This window comes from Gossypium hirsutum, chromosome A12, assembly GCF_007990345.1.
Source record: "Gossypium hirsutum isolate 1008001.06 chromosome A12, Gossypium_hirsutum_v2.1, whole genome shotgun sequence".
Classification (NCBI taxonomy): domain Eukaryota; kingdom Viridiplantae; phylum Streptophyta; class Magnoliopsida; order Malvales; family Malvaceae; genus Gossypium; species Gossypium hirsutum.
In genome coordinates this window covers 81372995-81388916 of record NC_053435.1, presented here as the reverse complement: position 1 = coordinate 81388916, position 15922 = coordinate 81372995, and positions in this window count along the sequence as shown.

Below are 15922 nucleotides of genomic sequence, written 5' to 3'. Positions count from 1 at the left end.
TAGTAACCGAGTCTCATAATCTTCCTGGCCATAGTGAAGCCATTGGCATGTGTTCTACAAATTTTCTCGTGGACATCTTCAAGTATTTTTTTGGCTTCAACAACATCTACGCATCTCAAAAGTACCTGATCTTTTCCTCTTTTGTACAGGATATCCCCATCAAGAACGAATCCAGCTGCCATTCTTCTAATTGTCCTTTTGTCGTTCTCATTTACTTGTTCGGGATACCTTTGATTCTTGATATATTCTAAGACATCGTGGAACCATGGTCGTCCATCTGGTTCTTTTTCAATGCTGAAACAATGTGCAGGGACTTCATATATGCTCATTTGAAGAGGCATTATTTCTGTTTCTCTGTTTGCTTTGAACATTGAAGCCAAAGTGGCCAAGGCATCAGCCAATTAGTTTTCTTCTCGTGGGAGGTAATTAAAAATTATTTCTTCGAATTATTTAATCAACTCTGCTACTAGATCACTGTATTTAACCAGTTTCGAATCTCTCACTTCACAATCTCCACGGATTTGGTAAATCACCAAGGTTGAGTCTCCGTATACCTCTAAAGTTTTGACGTTTCATTCAATAGCTGCACGAAGTCCCATTATACATGCCTCATATTCCGCTATGTTATTGGTACAGAAGAAATTCAGCCTGGCAGTGAGTGGGTAATGGTTCCCTTCTGGCGATACTAAAACTGCTCCAACCCCATGCCCCAATGCGTTCGATGCACCATTAAAGATCATCTTCCATGACTTCTTTTTAGATGACTCGCCCTCTTTTTCTGTAATGCACATCAAATATTCATCCGGGAAATCAAATCTCAATGGCTCATATTCATCCATTGTTCGTGTTGCTAAGAAGTCAGCTATTGCGCTCCCCTTTATCGACTTCTGACTTACATAGGCAATGTCGTATTCCGATAGGAGGATCTGCCATCGTGCTATTCTTCTTGAGAGTGCCGGTGATTCCATCATGTATTTTATTGGGTTCAGCTTTGAGATTAACCATGTCGTATGATACAACATATATTGCCTGAGTCTCCGAGCTACCCAAACCAGAGCACAACAGTATTTTTCAATAGACGGATACTTTGCCTCAGATTCAGTGAACTTTTTGCTGAGGTAGTAGATCGCCATTTCTTTCTTTCCTGACTCGTCGTGTTGCCCCAGAACGCAGCCCATTGAATTTTCAAACACAGTCAAATACAATATCAATGGTCTTACTGGAGTTGGCGGTACTAGCACTGGAGGACTAGACAAATATTATTTTATCTTATCAAAGGCCACCTGGCATTCCTCATTCCATTCTCCCGGGTTATGTTTTCGAAGAAGCCGAAAGATTGGGTCACATTGGTTGGTAAGTTTAGCGATGAATCGGGCGATGTAGTTTAACCTCCCTAAAAATCCTCTGACTTCCTTTTGCGTGCACGGAGGTGGTAACTCTTGAATGGCTTTTATTTTATCTGGATCAACCTCGATACCTCTTTCACTGACAATGAAGCCTAGCAACTTTCCCGAGGTAGCCCCAAACGTACATTTGGCTGGATTAAGCTTTAGCTGAAACTTTCTCAGCCTTCCGAACAACTTCTTAAGGTTCACTACATGCTCTTATTCGCCTCGGGACTTGGCAATCATATCGTCAACGTAGACATCTATTTTTTTATGCATCATGTCATGGAATAGCGTCACCATAGCCCTCTGATATATTGCCCCAACATTCTTTAACCTAAATGGCATTACTTTGTAGCAGAACATTCCCCACATCGTTATGAAGGTAGTTTTCTCCATATCTTCCGGGGCCATTTTGATCTGATTGTACCCTGAGAATCCGTCCATGAAGGAAAATAACGAATGTTTTGCCGTGTTATCCACCAATGTATCAATGTGCGGTAAGGGAAAATTATCTTTAGGACTTGCTTGATTCAGGTCACGATAATCCACACACATTCGTACTTTGCCGTCTTTTTTTGGTACCGGGACTATGTTAGCCACCCATTCTGGATATTTGGAGGCTTGTAGAAAGCCAGCATCAAATTGCTTCTTAACTTCTTCTCTTATTTTCAACAACATCTCAGGTCCCATCCGTCTTAGCTTTTGTTGAACGGGCTTGCATTCTGGCTTTAATGGGAGCTTATAGACCGCTATATCTTCATCCAATCCTGGCATGTCCTGATATGACCATGCGAATACATCTTTGTACTCGCGGAGTAAAGCAATCAAATTATGCCTAGTGCCCCCTGAAATAGAAGTCCCAATCTTCACTTATTGCTTCCTTTCTTCAGTTCCCAGATTTATTGTTTCAACAGATTCTTGATGAGGCAAAATCTATTTATCCTCTTGTTCCACCATTCTTAGCAAGTCAGGAGACGAGACATAGTCTTCAGTATTTTCTTCGGCTTTGAATTCTCCTAAACAAACAACCTTCTCAAAATCGATTTCAGGACTCGTAACGAGTTTGTTCATGCTGTTGACATCTGAGCACCTGAAAGTTGAATGGAAAAGGAAACTATAGAAGGGCATCCAAGTATTGGAAACAACAAACGAAATGTTATGGCATGGCATGAGGCAAATGTAAGGATTGGCTATGAAATGAGAAAATGATTATGAAATTAGTGATAATATGAAATATTATGACAAAATGCATCTTCATTGATATTCATTTGAATGATAAAGGGCGAATGCAAGCTCTTACAAAAGAATTCTATTATATCTAAGGAGATAACATAATGTTAACGTTTGAGCATTACTCTGAAGACGTATAAACTACAAGAAGATCCTCGACAGTCCAATTGTTCAACCTGAAACCCAGGGGACAAGGATGTATCCTTGAGACGTCTTTACTTGCGTTAGCTCCTTTGTCAATAACGTTTATACTGATATTTTGAAAACCCTTTTCGATCATTAACATTGTGCCTTGTGCATTATCCCACCCCGGGTATATCATTCCCGCAGACGTAAATGTTATTGACAAAAGAGGGAATTACATAGGCTCCCATTCTGGTTCTCGCGATCCTTCTTTCCTGATCTTTCTTCCACTGCCTTCTTCTTTGACGCATGTCCGGCTGGAAGCCTAAACCGTATCGGGCATTGTGGTGTACTGGCCTTAGAGCCCTAACTATTCATTGTAGATATCTCCCTAAACCTCTTCTCGCTCGAGCTCCTCTTCCTATAGTCAACTTGATACCCATCCTGGTATTTCTCGACAGTTTTGGCTCGGGAATTTTGTTACCCTCAGCGATGAATGTGGCATTGACAAATTCAAAGGATCGGAAGGAACATTCTACTGCGTCTTTGCTTACTTCAAGGTATGGCGCATCAGCAGAGATAGATGCGACAATGTCTTCTTCTCCCTCGACAGTGACCAAACAACCATCCATGATAAATTTCACCTTTTGATGGAGGGATGATGGGACTGCTCCAACAGAATGGATCCAAGGTCTTCCCAAGAGACAATTGTATGATGGTGTAATATCCATGACTTGAAACTCAACATCGTATATGTAGAGACCCACTTCTAGAGGGATCTCGATTTTTCCTATAACTTCTCGTCTTGTTCCATCGAATGCCCTTACTGTAGAATGGCAGGGCCTTAGATAGGACAAATCCATCGGAATCCTGGAAAGTGTGGCCAAAGGCATGACATTGAGTGCCGATCCATTGTCGATGAGCACGTTCGGTATTATATAGCCCTTACAACGAGTTGTGATATGCAATGCTTTCACTGAGCCTCTACCATTGGGTGATATTTCTTCATCACTAAAAGAAATGAAATTATCCGTATTCAAATTGTTCATCCATCTATCCAGTTTTTCAACGAATACATTGTTTGCCACATAAGCTTGATTTAACACTTTCAGCAGAGCGTTCCGGTGTGGTTCTGAATTCAACAGCAGAGATAATACCGAGATTCGTGCTGGCTGCTCACTCTATTGTTCTACCACGTTCTACTCACTGTGCTTGATAAATTTTAAGAATTCCTGTGCTTCCTCCTCGTCCACAGGCTTTTTAGCTTCTTGTTCAGGCACAGTTTCATGCTCATCTTCGGTCACGTGCATCGGTGCTTTTCTTTTCTGTTTCAAGTCACTGTTCTTCTTCACCTCCTTCGATTAACATCTTCTACTACGAGTAAAATGACCTACTTCCCCGACGCTTCCAGTTATGGCTTTGGGTTTTTCATCTTCAGGTGTGACGATATTAACGTCATATTTCCATGGTACTGCTTTATTGTCATTGTAAGGGAAATGAGACGGTACTTCAATTATCATTTTTGGTTTCACCGGTTCCTTCCTTGCATCGTAATAAATTACGAATGGTCCATCAGTGCTATAAGGGAGACCTGATGAATGGTTGTCAGAGGTGCATACTTCTCTTTCGTTGGTCTCTTCCCTCTTGTTAAGGACCTTAATCTCCGTATTATCCATCCGGTCTTAAAGCAATCTTTTAAATTCCTCACACGACTGAATGTCGTGTCCTACAATTCCATAGAAATTGTAAAAACTTTGACCTTCTTCTTCGAGAGTTCTATCAGGGTGACAAAGCAATCCTTTCTTAACCAGTACCTCCCAGATTTTTTACAGAGGCGTCCTTATTTCCGAAACACATCTTCTGACTTTCCATTCGTCCTCTTTCCCCACTATGCTCACATTCCATTCAGCATGGTTAGGGAACGGGTTCTCAGTTGCGTTACTGGCACTATCGAATCGTAGAATACCCGCATCAATGAGTCCTTGAACTCTCCTCTTAAAGGCTAGGTAATTCTCCGTGGAATGCCCCTAGTTCCCTACGTGGTATGCACAACTAGCGTTTGGATCGTATCACTTTGGGTATGGAGGTTTAAGGGGTGCCATGTAATGGGGAGAAATCAGCTGTTTCTCCAAAAGTTTTGGGTACAATTCCCCATACGACAATGGGATAGGAGTAAATTGCGATCTCTCGGGATTAGGCCTTGCTAGTCTTGGTTCATTTCTGGGCTGACTTTGAGCGGGTACCGTGTTTTGTGGGAATGTGGTGACGGGTCTTTGGTTGTTCGTGGCGTATACGGGGTAGGAAGGAGGTGGTACTTGGTAGTAAGGGGTTTGAGGGGGATAATAGAAATTTTGAGGTGGATAACTTCGAGGTCGGGGTTGGTTTAGATACGGATTAGGGGTATAACAGCTTCCCATTCCCACCATATGGATTTCTGGTTCTTTCTTCTTCATGGGCGTTACCCTTCTTGAACTTTCTTGACCTTCCATTCTGCCGCTCTTGACGGTGTTCTCTATAAGCTCACCGGATATTACAATATCCGCAAAGTCTTTCGTGGCGCTTCCCACTAGTTTGTCATAAAACGACGTCTTTAAGGTGTTGATAAAAAGGACGGTTATCTCCGTTTTCATTAGTGAGGGTTCCACTTGGGCTGAGACGTCCCTCCATCTCTGCGCATACTGTCTAAAAGTTTCTGACGGCTTTTTCTCCATCATTTGTAAAGTCATCCGATCAGGCACCATATCTAATACATGCTTGTACTGCTCACAGAATACCAACGCCAAGTCTTTCCAAGATCGGATCCTTTCTTTACTGAGCTGGTTATACACCGAAGAGCCAACCCTACTAGACTATCTTGAAAACAATGTACAAGTAGCTTATCTTCGTTCACGTAACCGGTCATTTTTCGGCAAAACATGACAAGATGTGCTTTTGGACATCTTGTCCCATCGTACTTTTCGAAATCAGGCACCTTAAACTTCGGAGGCAAGATTAGGTCAGGTACCAAACTGAGTTCTTTAGCACCTAGTACCGAGAAGGCTTCAGTGCCTTCTATTGTCTTGAGTCTTTCTTCCAAACTCCTATACTTCTCTTGAGCCTCGTGATCATCTATTTTCAACTTGGCTATTTCGACTGGATCATCTAAATCTGGAACTACAGGATTGGCAGGGGTTGCTCTGGGATTTGACATAAATGTTCCTTGGCCTAGATGAACAAATGGCATAGGTCGTTGTTCCAAGCCTGTGGATTCCCCTTGAGTATACCCTCTTTGTGCTATGTGGGCATGTGGTGGAGTGAATCCTTGGGGATAGAGTGGATTCTGGTCATGATTAATTCTTGATTGAGGTTCCATACTGTCGGGGTTCTGCATGGGTCATTTTCCTTTAACCAAAACTGACATCATCTCCATCATTCTAGCCATTTGATCCTTTTGTTCAAGTGATTCCTCTCGAGATCTTACAATCAAATCCCTCGTTTCTTTCTGTGACTTAGCCAGTTGCTCTTGTACTTTCATTTGAATTCTTTCCATCCTCTCAATCCTTTCGTTGAATTCGGTCTCCATTACTCTAGCTTGTCGGTGCGTTCTATACGAATGACGTGGTTCTAGTCTTGTGGTATTACAACTGCAAATTGTATGTTTTAACCTTAGCGAATAATTATGGGACATGCACATGCAATGAATGAATGCAAAAAGAGGCGTTGATTCCAATTTAATTTCATTAGAAGAACTTTACTAGAAGAAAATTTTCTTTACATAGAATGGACGATGACATATATGACTTCGCCCTAATGCCCAAAATCTTAACTTTCCTAAGAAGCCAAGCTAAACTTCGACCTCGGTTTGATTCTGACTCATACTTGAAACTCAATATATCAGCCTGAACTGCCAAGGTTTGCAAGTGATCAGCTACCTCCCGAACCTGAGCTATAGCTTCGCCCATGACATAGTCTCTATCTCTAATCTGATTTTAAGAGTGGTGAAGCTGTTCTCTGTAATGGTCGTTGTTTGTCTCAAGAAGTTCCACTCGACTTTTGCTATCTCGCAGTGCGGTCTCGAGTTTTCCTATTTTCCCTTTCAACTCTTCGATCCTGCTCAGACTAGCCTTCAGTTTAATTATCAAATTATGGCTACGATATTGCTGAAGTAATCTTTCCAATTCAGCCACCCGAGCTCGTAACTTCTCATTTTCGTTTTGGTTTCTAACAAACTCTTCTTCAGAGTGTCCTCTCGTACTCGGGCATCTTGAAACCTTTTCTCCTAATGGTCGACTCTAGTCTTTTCCTCTTTAATCTCTTGACGCCATTGTTCCGACATTTTACCTAATCCAGCATTTTTTATCGTTATACGAAGCTTCTTGTAATCTATTTTCAGACTATCTAAATCTTCCTCAGCCTTGTTCTTTCCTTTCCTTAACTTCTCGGCCTCTAGCTTGTAGATATCGACGTCTAACCCCAACTTCATTTTATCTTCTTCTAGCTGCTCTATCTTCTTCCCCAACTCCGAGTTTCTTTTCTCAAAATCTTGCTTAATGATCTCTAACTCGGATGGGATGACCCGTAAATGCTCCTCTATCGGTTGAGTGTTCCCTTGATTCTGCTTAGGGATGTTGTCGTTGACTCTCCTACCCCACCACTATTCACACTCGTGGGTCGTCATCGGGCCTGCGGTGAATCCTTTCATTCTTCGAGTTTGGTTCCATTCATCTGATATCTTGCGAACCCTCTTCTTATAATTGTTGTCTTTATAGGGGAACTCACATTGTGCCAACCCTTGTGTCACCGGTATAAACTGCCTTGATCGATACTGCCTTAACACCATCAGTGGAGCGTATCCAACGGCTCCCCATATTCCAGCCAGAGGGACCCAGTCAAAATCACCGCACCTATATAAGATCTCATCAGGAATCAACCATGGAGACCTCCATTCAACATCTTCGGCCCGTAAATTTTGAAGAATAGTTATCCACCTCTCTTCGGAGATGTCGTCCCGCCTCGATGTGGCCACTAATTCTCTTAATGGGGAATAAACCTTAGAGAATACCCGATAGGAGACCTTCTCCACCTTCCAAAAATGACTATGGAACCAAGCTAAAAGAAGCTGTGCAAACCAATAAATCTTCCTTCGCCCGCTCTTCGGCATGCATTCAAGGATCGAAAAGTTTCTGCTAGGATTGCCCAGACGGGTGTCGTACCTTTATCAAGTTGATAGAATAAATCTGAGACGGCTTCATCTATGTGTCCAAGTGTTTTAGGAAAGACGATCAAACCATAGATGCTTAAGGCAAAAACATCAACCTTTTTCTTTGAATCTGGATGTGCAAGGATCAAGTCCCTCAAATTCCTCTAAGGAATACATTTACTATCCCATTTTTGCTTGATACGGGCCGTAACCCATTGCTCACTCATCCCTGTGATATTCATCAATTTCTTCAAAAAGTGAGGGACGTTGACAGGTCTTGAATAAGCCCTATCAGCCTGAATCTTCGAGCAATTAAGTAACACCATGTATTCCTCCACCGTAGGTACTAAATTAACTCCTCCGAAAGTAAAGCAACTGTAAGCGGGACTCCAAAATTGCGCGAGGGCCCGAAACAAGTACTTGTCCACTTTTACATCGAGCAAATAGGGTAAGTCACCTTAGTTACAGTAAAAGAGTTGTTTGGCTTCGCCATTCCAACTATTCCATATATCCTTTTAACTATTGCAAGTCATTCTGAGTCACACTGATGCGAGTGAAATCCCATAACTCTGATTCATATCCCTCGATCAAACTATCTCCTTTTTCCTATTGCGTTCTCTCAGACCACACTCGGACGGCCGCATTATCCTCCACTCTATCAAGAAATCATTTTTCCATGCTAAACTCTTCTAATTAGTAACTGAACGTAAATCAACACCCTTTTATGATGAAATGTCATGCGAAAATAATCAAAATACAACAAGTCAGTATTATATACAAAGAATAGAATTCAAAGCAAATAAGGAGTAAATAAGCACCTAATCAGGTAACCACTAGGGTTCAGTGTGGTTCTACCTAGGGTAGGCTCCTATGGCTCATTACATGTAGTTTGGTTCTAAAGTAAAGGTACCTGAATCAGCAGATTCCTCGATCCTCACCCATTATCGGTTCATACAGACCGAGTTCGATTCAGGGGAATACATTTCCCTACGGCTATACGGAGGTGAAAACCTCACGAAGACGTAGGTATGGATGTATCCCGAAAGCGATCCACTATCCTATACGGAGGTGAAGACCTCACGAAGAAGTAGTTTTTCACTTCCACTTAAGAGGGTGAAATTGACCAATAATGCGATGCGATATGCAAAGATCCCTCAAAGAATTAAACCACTTAAAGCAAGTATATTATGAAGAGAGTCACGAAAATAATAGACAACATGCAATACAGTAAATTTAAAACCGATTTTCGATTTTTGACAAAAGACAAAAAATAATCTATTTAAGGCTCGACTCTCGAGGTCCCCAGTGAAGTCGCCAAGCTGCCGAAACTATTCTTTTGAAAACGGGGATCGACTTTGTTTGAAAGTGAAAATTAAAATGGGAGTCGCCACCGATCTTTTATTAGGTGTGATCGGATCACCTTTGTTTTAATAAATCAATTTTAGTTTACTAAAACAGGGCCTTTGGTCTACGAAACTTGAGAGAATGAGTTCGGGAGTCAGTTACGTGCGAGGAAGGATTAACACCCTCGACACACCCAAAAATTGGTACCGAATTGATTAGTTAGTGTCTTAATGTTGAAAATTAAAAATCGGGAAGGGACTTGAAATACGATCTTTTCTATTAATACTGATTTTAAAATTCTTGAATTGGCTTAAATCGATTTGTTTAAAGATTTTCTTATCTCGAGATATCGGAGTATCACATCCCGTAAGTTAGGACACAATACCATGAATTCCCGAGCACAAGGTCGTCTTTTAATTTATATTGGAAATCCGTGTATTTCAAAACTCAAAAGGATATTTAGCTATTTAGAACCAACGAGAGAAACGAAACCCCGTAAGTTAGGGCACAATTCTTCGACGTTCCAGAATGCGAAACATTGCATTATTTATTGAAATTAGTAAAAACATGAATAAAAATCTTTAAAGTAGTGAACAACAGAATGATATAAAATGGGCGGGAGACAAAAAATAAACGAGTTGGAAATACATTGAAACAAATAATAAATATGACAAAAATATTAAAACAATAACAATGCATGCGATATATTAAACGTAATAATAGCATTGAACGTGAAATAAAAACAATGAATATATACATAATAAAGATATTGAGAGTATGTACGTAATATATATATAGTAATAGTGTTAGAAATATACTATATATAGTGTTTGAAGTATATAAATAAGATAGTAAAAATATATAACTAGTAATGTTAAAATATATATAATATATACATTATATATATATAATAAATATTGAAAAATGTATGTACATGACGTATATGAAAAATATATACATAATAATATTAAAATAAAATAATAAATGATGACAGTGAAAATAATAGGTATATTAATAAATATAATGATATATGAAAATAATACTATGTATAAAAGTATATATATACTCGTATAATAAAATGTATATACTAGTATTAACAATATAATAGGGATAAAAATAGATATAATAATAATACATACATAATATGGTATTAAAAGTATTTACATAGCATTTACATATTAGAAACAATAATGTTAAAAGTACCTATTAATAATATTATATAAATATAAATAATAATAATAATAACAATAATAGCAATAATAATAAAAATACAAAAGAAAGTATGACATAATAATGAGGTAAGGAAAATAAAATATAATATATTAGATATATAAATATAATAGTAAATATAATAATGTTAAAAAAATACCATACATAAAGAGTATATATACACATATATAATAAAAATATACACTATATTTATAAATAATAATAGTAAATGTAATAATAATAGTAATAATATTAAGTATAGTATAAATAATATGTACATAACAGTAATAATAATAAGTAACAATAATAATAATAATAATATAGAAATTCAAAAAAGTAAACATAATATAATGATATTAAAATAAAATATACACTAATATTTATAAATAATAATAGTAAATATAATAATAATAATAATAATGATAATAATAATAATATTAAGTATAGTATAAATAATATGTACATAACAGTAATAATAATAAGTAACAATAATAATAATAATAATATAGAAATTCAAAAAAACTAAACATAATATAATAATATTAAAATAAAATAATTTAAAAAATACTATGTAGATATAAATACATATACGTATGTAAATAAAATATACACTAATATAATAATAACGATAATTGAATAATATTTAAAATAAAATAAAATAACAAAGATAATACGAAAATAAACTAAAATCTAAAAAAGGACTAAATTTTGAACAAAAACAAAGTTTTGGGGTAATTTTAAAGAGAAATAAAGAAAAAGGATCAAAATGCTACACGCGCATAACCTGGGAGGACTAAAATAGCAAATATTCCTTCCCATCAAAACATAATATATCAGTGGGGACTAAATTGAAAAGCGCGACAACTTCATGGGGCAAATTTTAAAATAAAAAAACTTGATTGCAAAAGCTTGAAAACGCGGAAGGACCGTACGCGCAAATTCCCTATTTTCCAACAACACGCGGATCCTGAGGCGGGTCGGGTTGGGTCGGACCGGGTCGCATCAATACGACGTCGTTTTGGGATTAAATGGCAACCCCCAAAACGACGTCGTTTTGGGAGGCTATATAAAGGCCAAAATTAACAAAAAAATCATTTGGTGAGGAGAGAAAGAAAAAAAAAGGAGAGAAGGAAAAGAGAAGGGAGAGGGAGGAGGACTTCCGGCCATGGACCAGTCACCGGTCTGATGCCGGACCATCGCCGGCCGCCGCCGCCGGCCACTTCCGGCCACCGTGGACGGTGGCCGGAAAAGGTAAAAAAAATTTTTTGCTTAATAATATATGTATATATATATGTATATGTGATTAAGTAAACGAGAAAGGAGTAAAAGAAACCGATTAAAAAAAAGGAAAATCACCTTAAGGTTTCGGCTACTGTTTTGGCGTTTTTTACTCTTTTTCTTTGGACTGCTTTGTTTTTTTTTGTTTACTAACACATTGTTTGGCTTTTATTTCAAAGATCTGATATTTTTATTTCTCAAAACAGCCCCCCTGTACATTGATCTCATTTCGGCTTTTATAGCCTTTACAAGTTCTTTTTCTATTATTTTTTACTATTGTTGCGTGCTTGCTTACTTCCTCTGTCTTTGCAGGTGCGGTGGGAGTGTGTGATGGTGCTGGTGGCAGACAACATGGGAGATTGGGGAGAGGCAAGTGGCTGAGTCAGGCAAATTTAGGGACTATGGTTTTGGTTGGGCTAGCTTAGGGTTAGGGGTAATAGTTGTAAATGGGTCAAGGGATTTGGGTGTAAATGGGCCATTCGGGTTTGGGTAGTTAAAAGGGGTAAATGGGTAATTGGGTTTATCTTATTGGGCTCCGGGTATTGTAATGTAAATGGGCTTATGGGGTTTAATGTGAATGGGCCCAAAATTGGCCTATAACAATCATATAAATAAATACCAATGACATAACATAGTTTACTTATATGTTATCATAAATTCATAGGCTTAACTTACACAATTCCGATCTCACCACAAGTTCATCACATACTGAGCTCATTCATATAAGTTTTTCATACATACCTGTACCAACTTGTAACGCATTGTCACATTTCCTCATCATTGATTTACTTGTCACAAAATTCACTCATTTACCCGTTGAACAATTGTAATACTATCGGATACACGGAAAGCTTGCACATAGTGTCTTATACGTAGCCACTTGCTACCTCATATCACATATCACACATTGCTCGCTCTCGAGCTAATCACGGGCCTGCTCACACAAACTGACAGTCAGGTCATAACTACACGGGCTGCTCTCACAAGCTGATAGGTACCCACAACACATGCCAGGCTACCCAGCCACCGGTAGAACGTACAAGACCAGCACCCGAATTCACATAGTTACATATACACATAATCTCACGAGCTTATAATCACATAGTTCCTAGTGACTTGTCACATGTATCCTAAACTATTCCTAATGGTCAAACGGGATTTTCTCGATGTCTCATCTTTGTCGAACTCGTTCACAATATCATACTCGTAATCTATAACATCACCCATGCACTTGTCATAATAATTAATCATAGAGGCTCATACATTAATAAAATATTAAAACATGATATATCATTGCATTATTTACACATGAACTTACCTCGGTACAAAATATGAACAATTAATTTGATTTAGTCCAAAATATTATTCTTTCTCCGGTCTAGGTCCGGACTCCGTTTTTCTTTATCTATAATAGAAAATTCAGCTCATTCAATCATCACATTATTTAAATCAGTCCAAAAACTATATTTAGGAACAATTATAGTTTTGCCCCTAAACTTTCACATATTTACAAATTAGTCCCTAGGCTTATAAAATGAAATGTGTTCAGTTCCTCGGTTACCCAAGCCTAGCTGAACCTATTCCATGCTCATATCAGCTCACATTTTCCTTTATTTCACATTTTACTACTCATTTTTATACCTTTTTACAAACAAGACTTTTCCATGCATTTCTATCAAAAATTACTTAGTAAAAGATGTTAAACACACATCAAACTTTCATATTCTTCCATAAAACATCAAAATACAAACATGTCACGCATGGGAAAATTTTCATACATAAACCCTAGCTCAAAATATGGCTAGAAATGGATAGATCATGCTTCAAGGACTTTAAAAATGCAAAGAACGTAAAAAAGGGGCTAAGGGCACTTACAATCAAGCTTGAAAAGTTGAAAAACCCTAGCTATGGAGAGCTTGAGAATTTTGGCTATGGCATGGAGAAGATGAGCAAATTTGGCTTGATTTTTCCCTTTTTATTAATTTATTAACCAAATGACCAAAATGTACTTTTCACTACACTTTCAAATTTTATCCATGCATGCCCATTTTAGTCCATAAAAATAGAAATTGGAAAAATTGCTATTTAAGGACCTCTAAATAATAATCCAAACCTATTTCATACTAAAAGCTTCTAGAAACACATATTTTGCCACTTATTCAATTTAGTACCTAAAGTCAAATTAGACACTTTACTCATAAAATTTCTTGATGAATTTTTCAAACAAGCATGGAATCATATCATAGACCTCGTAATAATCATAAAATATTTATTTCTATTTTGGATTTGTGGTCTCGAAACTACTATTCCGACTAGGCCCTAATTCGAGATGTTACAATTTGTTTAATTTTTTGGTTTTTTAGTTTTTAAATTTATATTTTTTGTCAAATCATTCTAAAATGAATGAAAAAATTAAGATTTGTTAATTTACTGGCGTGACATGCATATAGATTATCATATGGATGGCATGTCAATATTTAATTAATTTTTAAAATTTATAAATATTAAAAAATATTTTTTTATATTTTGATATTTTTTTAACAATTTTAATGACTTTTAATTTTTAAATATTTTTTATATTTTTTGTTAATTTTTTAAATTTTTAAAAATTAATTAAATGTTGATGTGTCATCCACATGGAAATCTATGCGTATGTCATACCAGTAAAGTTAAAAAATATTAAAAATTTCATCTATTTTAGGTGATTTGATATAAAAACGTAAATTTAATGACTAAAAAAGACGAAAAATTAAATAAAAGATTAAAATGACTTTTTTGTAAAATTGGAACGCCAAATTAGTCATTATACCTATTAATACCTCATTTATTTCTTAATACTATTATACCATGAATTTTTACTATTTTGTTGTTTAAAATTTATATTCATATTAGGCAATTAATGATAGGGTTTAGGGTTTAGGGTTTAGGGTTTATATTCATATTAGGCATAGATTTTTCACATAAATTTAGATTGAGATTTGTTTGATTGTAATATAATTAATAAACAATATAGTAATGCTAACGAGATATTGATTTAATGATAGGGTTGATGTCTCAAAACCTTTGATGATTTTAAGTTCGAGTTTCATCGTGTGTAGGAATGAAATCAAAAAACAATTTAGGGTGGTTGAGATTAAGTTGTATATTTTTATCTAAGTTAAAATGCAATTTCACCGTTGTATTGAAATATATCTTTATAGTTGTAGAATGATTAAACCAAAATTTTATCTTTCGACAGACAAACTATAATTTTATCATGTATTAGCATAGATTTTATAGATTTTAAGGGACTAAAACATATTTTTCCCATTTCGGGAAAGTCCCTACTTTCTAGACTTGTTCATGGATCGGGCCTTAACAAAATTCTAAGCCTCACTAGATCTAGCCCGAAAAACTAATCTAAATTTTTGTCTAAGCCCGGCCTGGACTATAAATGCTAAACCCAAGGTCAACTTGTATTAATTTTTTTATTTTATTTCTTATATAAAAAATAAAAATTATAATACATAAAAAACACTAAAAACATTAAAATAAATATTTCCCAACAAATTGAAAATAAATTAAAAAATCTTTATACTTAAATAACACTAATATATGTGCAACTTAACAAGCAAATATCTCTAAAAATAGTAGTAAAATTAATAATAAAATAATAGTTATATAATATTCAAACAATAACAACAAAATAGTAACAACATAATAGTGAAATCACAGTAAAACAGTGAGTAAACAACAGCAAAACAACAATTTCTTTTTTACAAATTCGGGCCCGCCCAAGACCAAAAAACTTTACCCGAAGCCTGACCCGTTTTTAAAAAAATCTTATTTTTTTATCCAAACCTATTTTTTAAACCTGTATTTTTTTTCCAAATTTTATTTTGAATTGTTTAACACAATAAATCATTTACATTGATATTAAAAATTAAACCCTATGTTTATTTTAAAAAACTTTATAATAAATTGATATAATTTAAGGAAGAAATAAAATTAATATGTTAATTTAATTAATAAATTAAATTAATGCACAATTCATTGGTTTTATTTATCTTTTAATATATATAATTATATATATATATTTAAATTTAAATATGTCTCTCTAATAAGAAAACAAAAGAGAACAAAAATAAAATGCATGTCGAGTGGATAAGAGACAAAATAGACAAAAATAAAC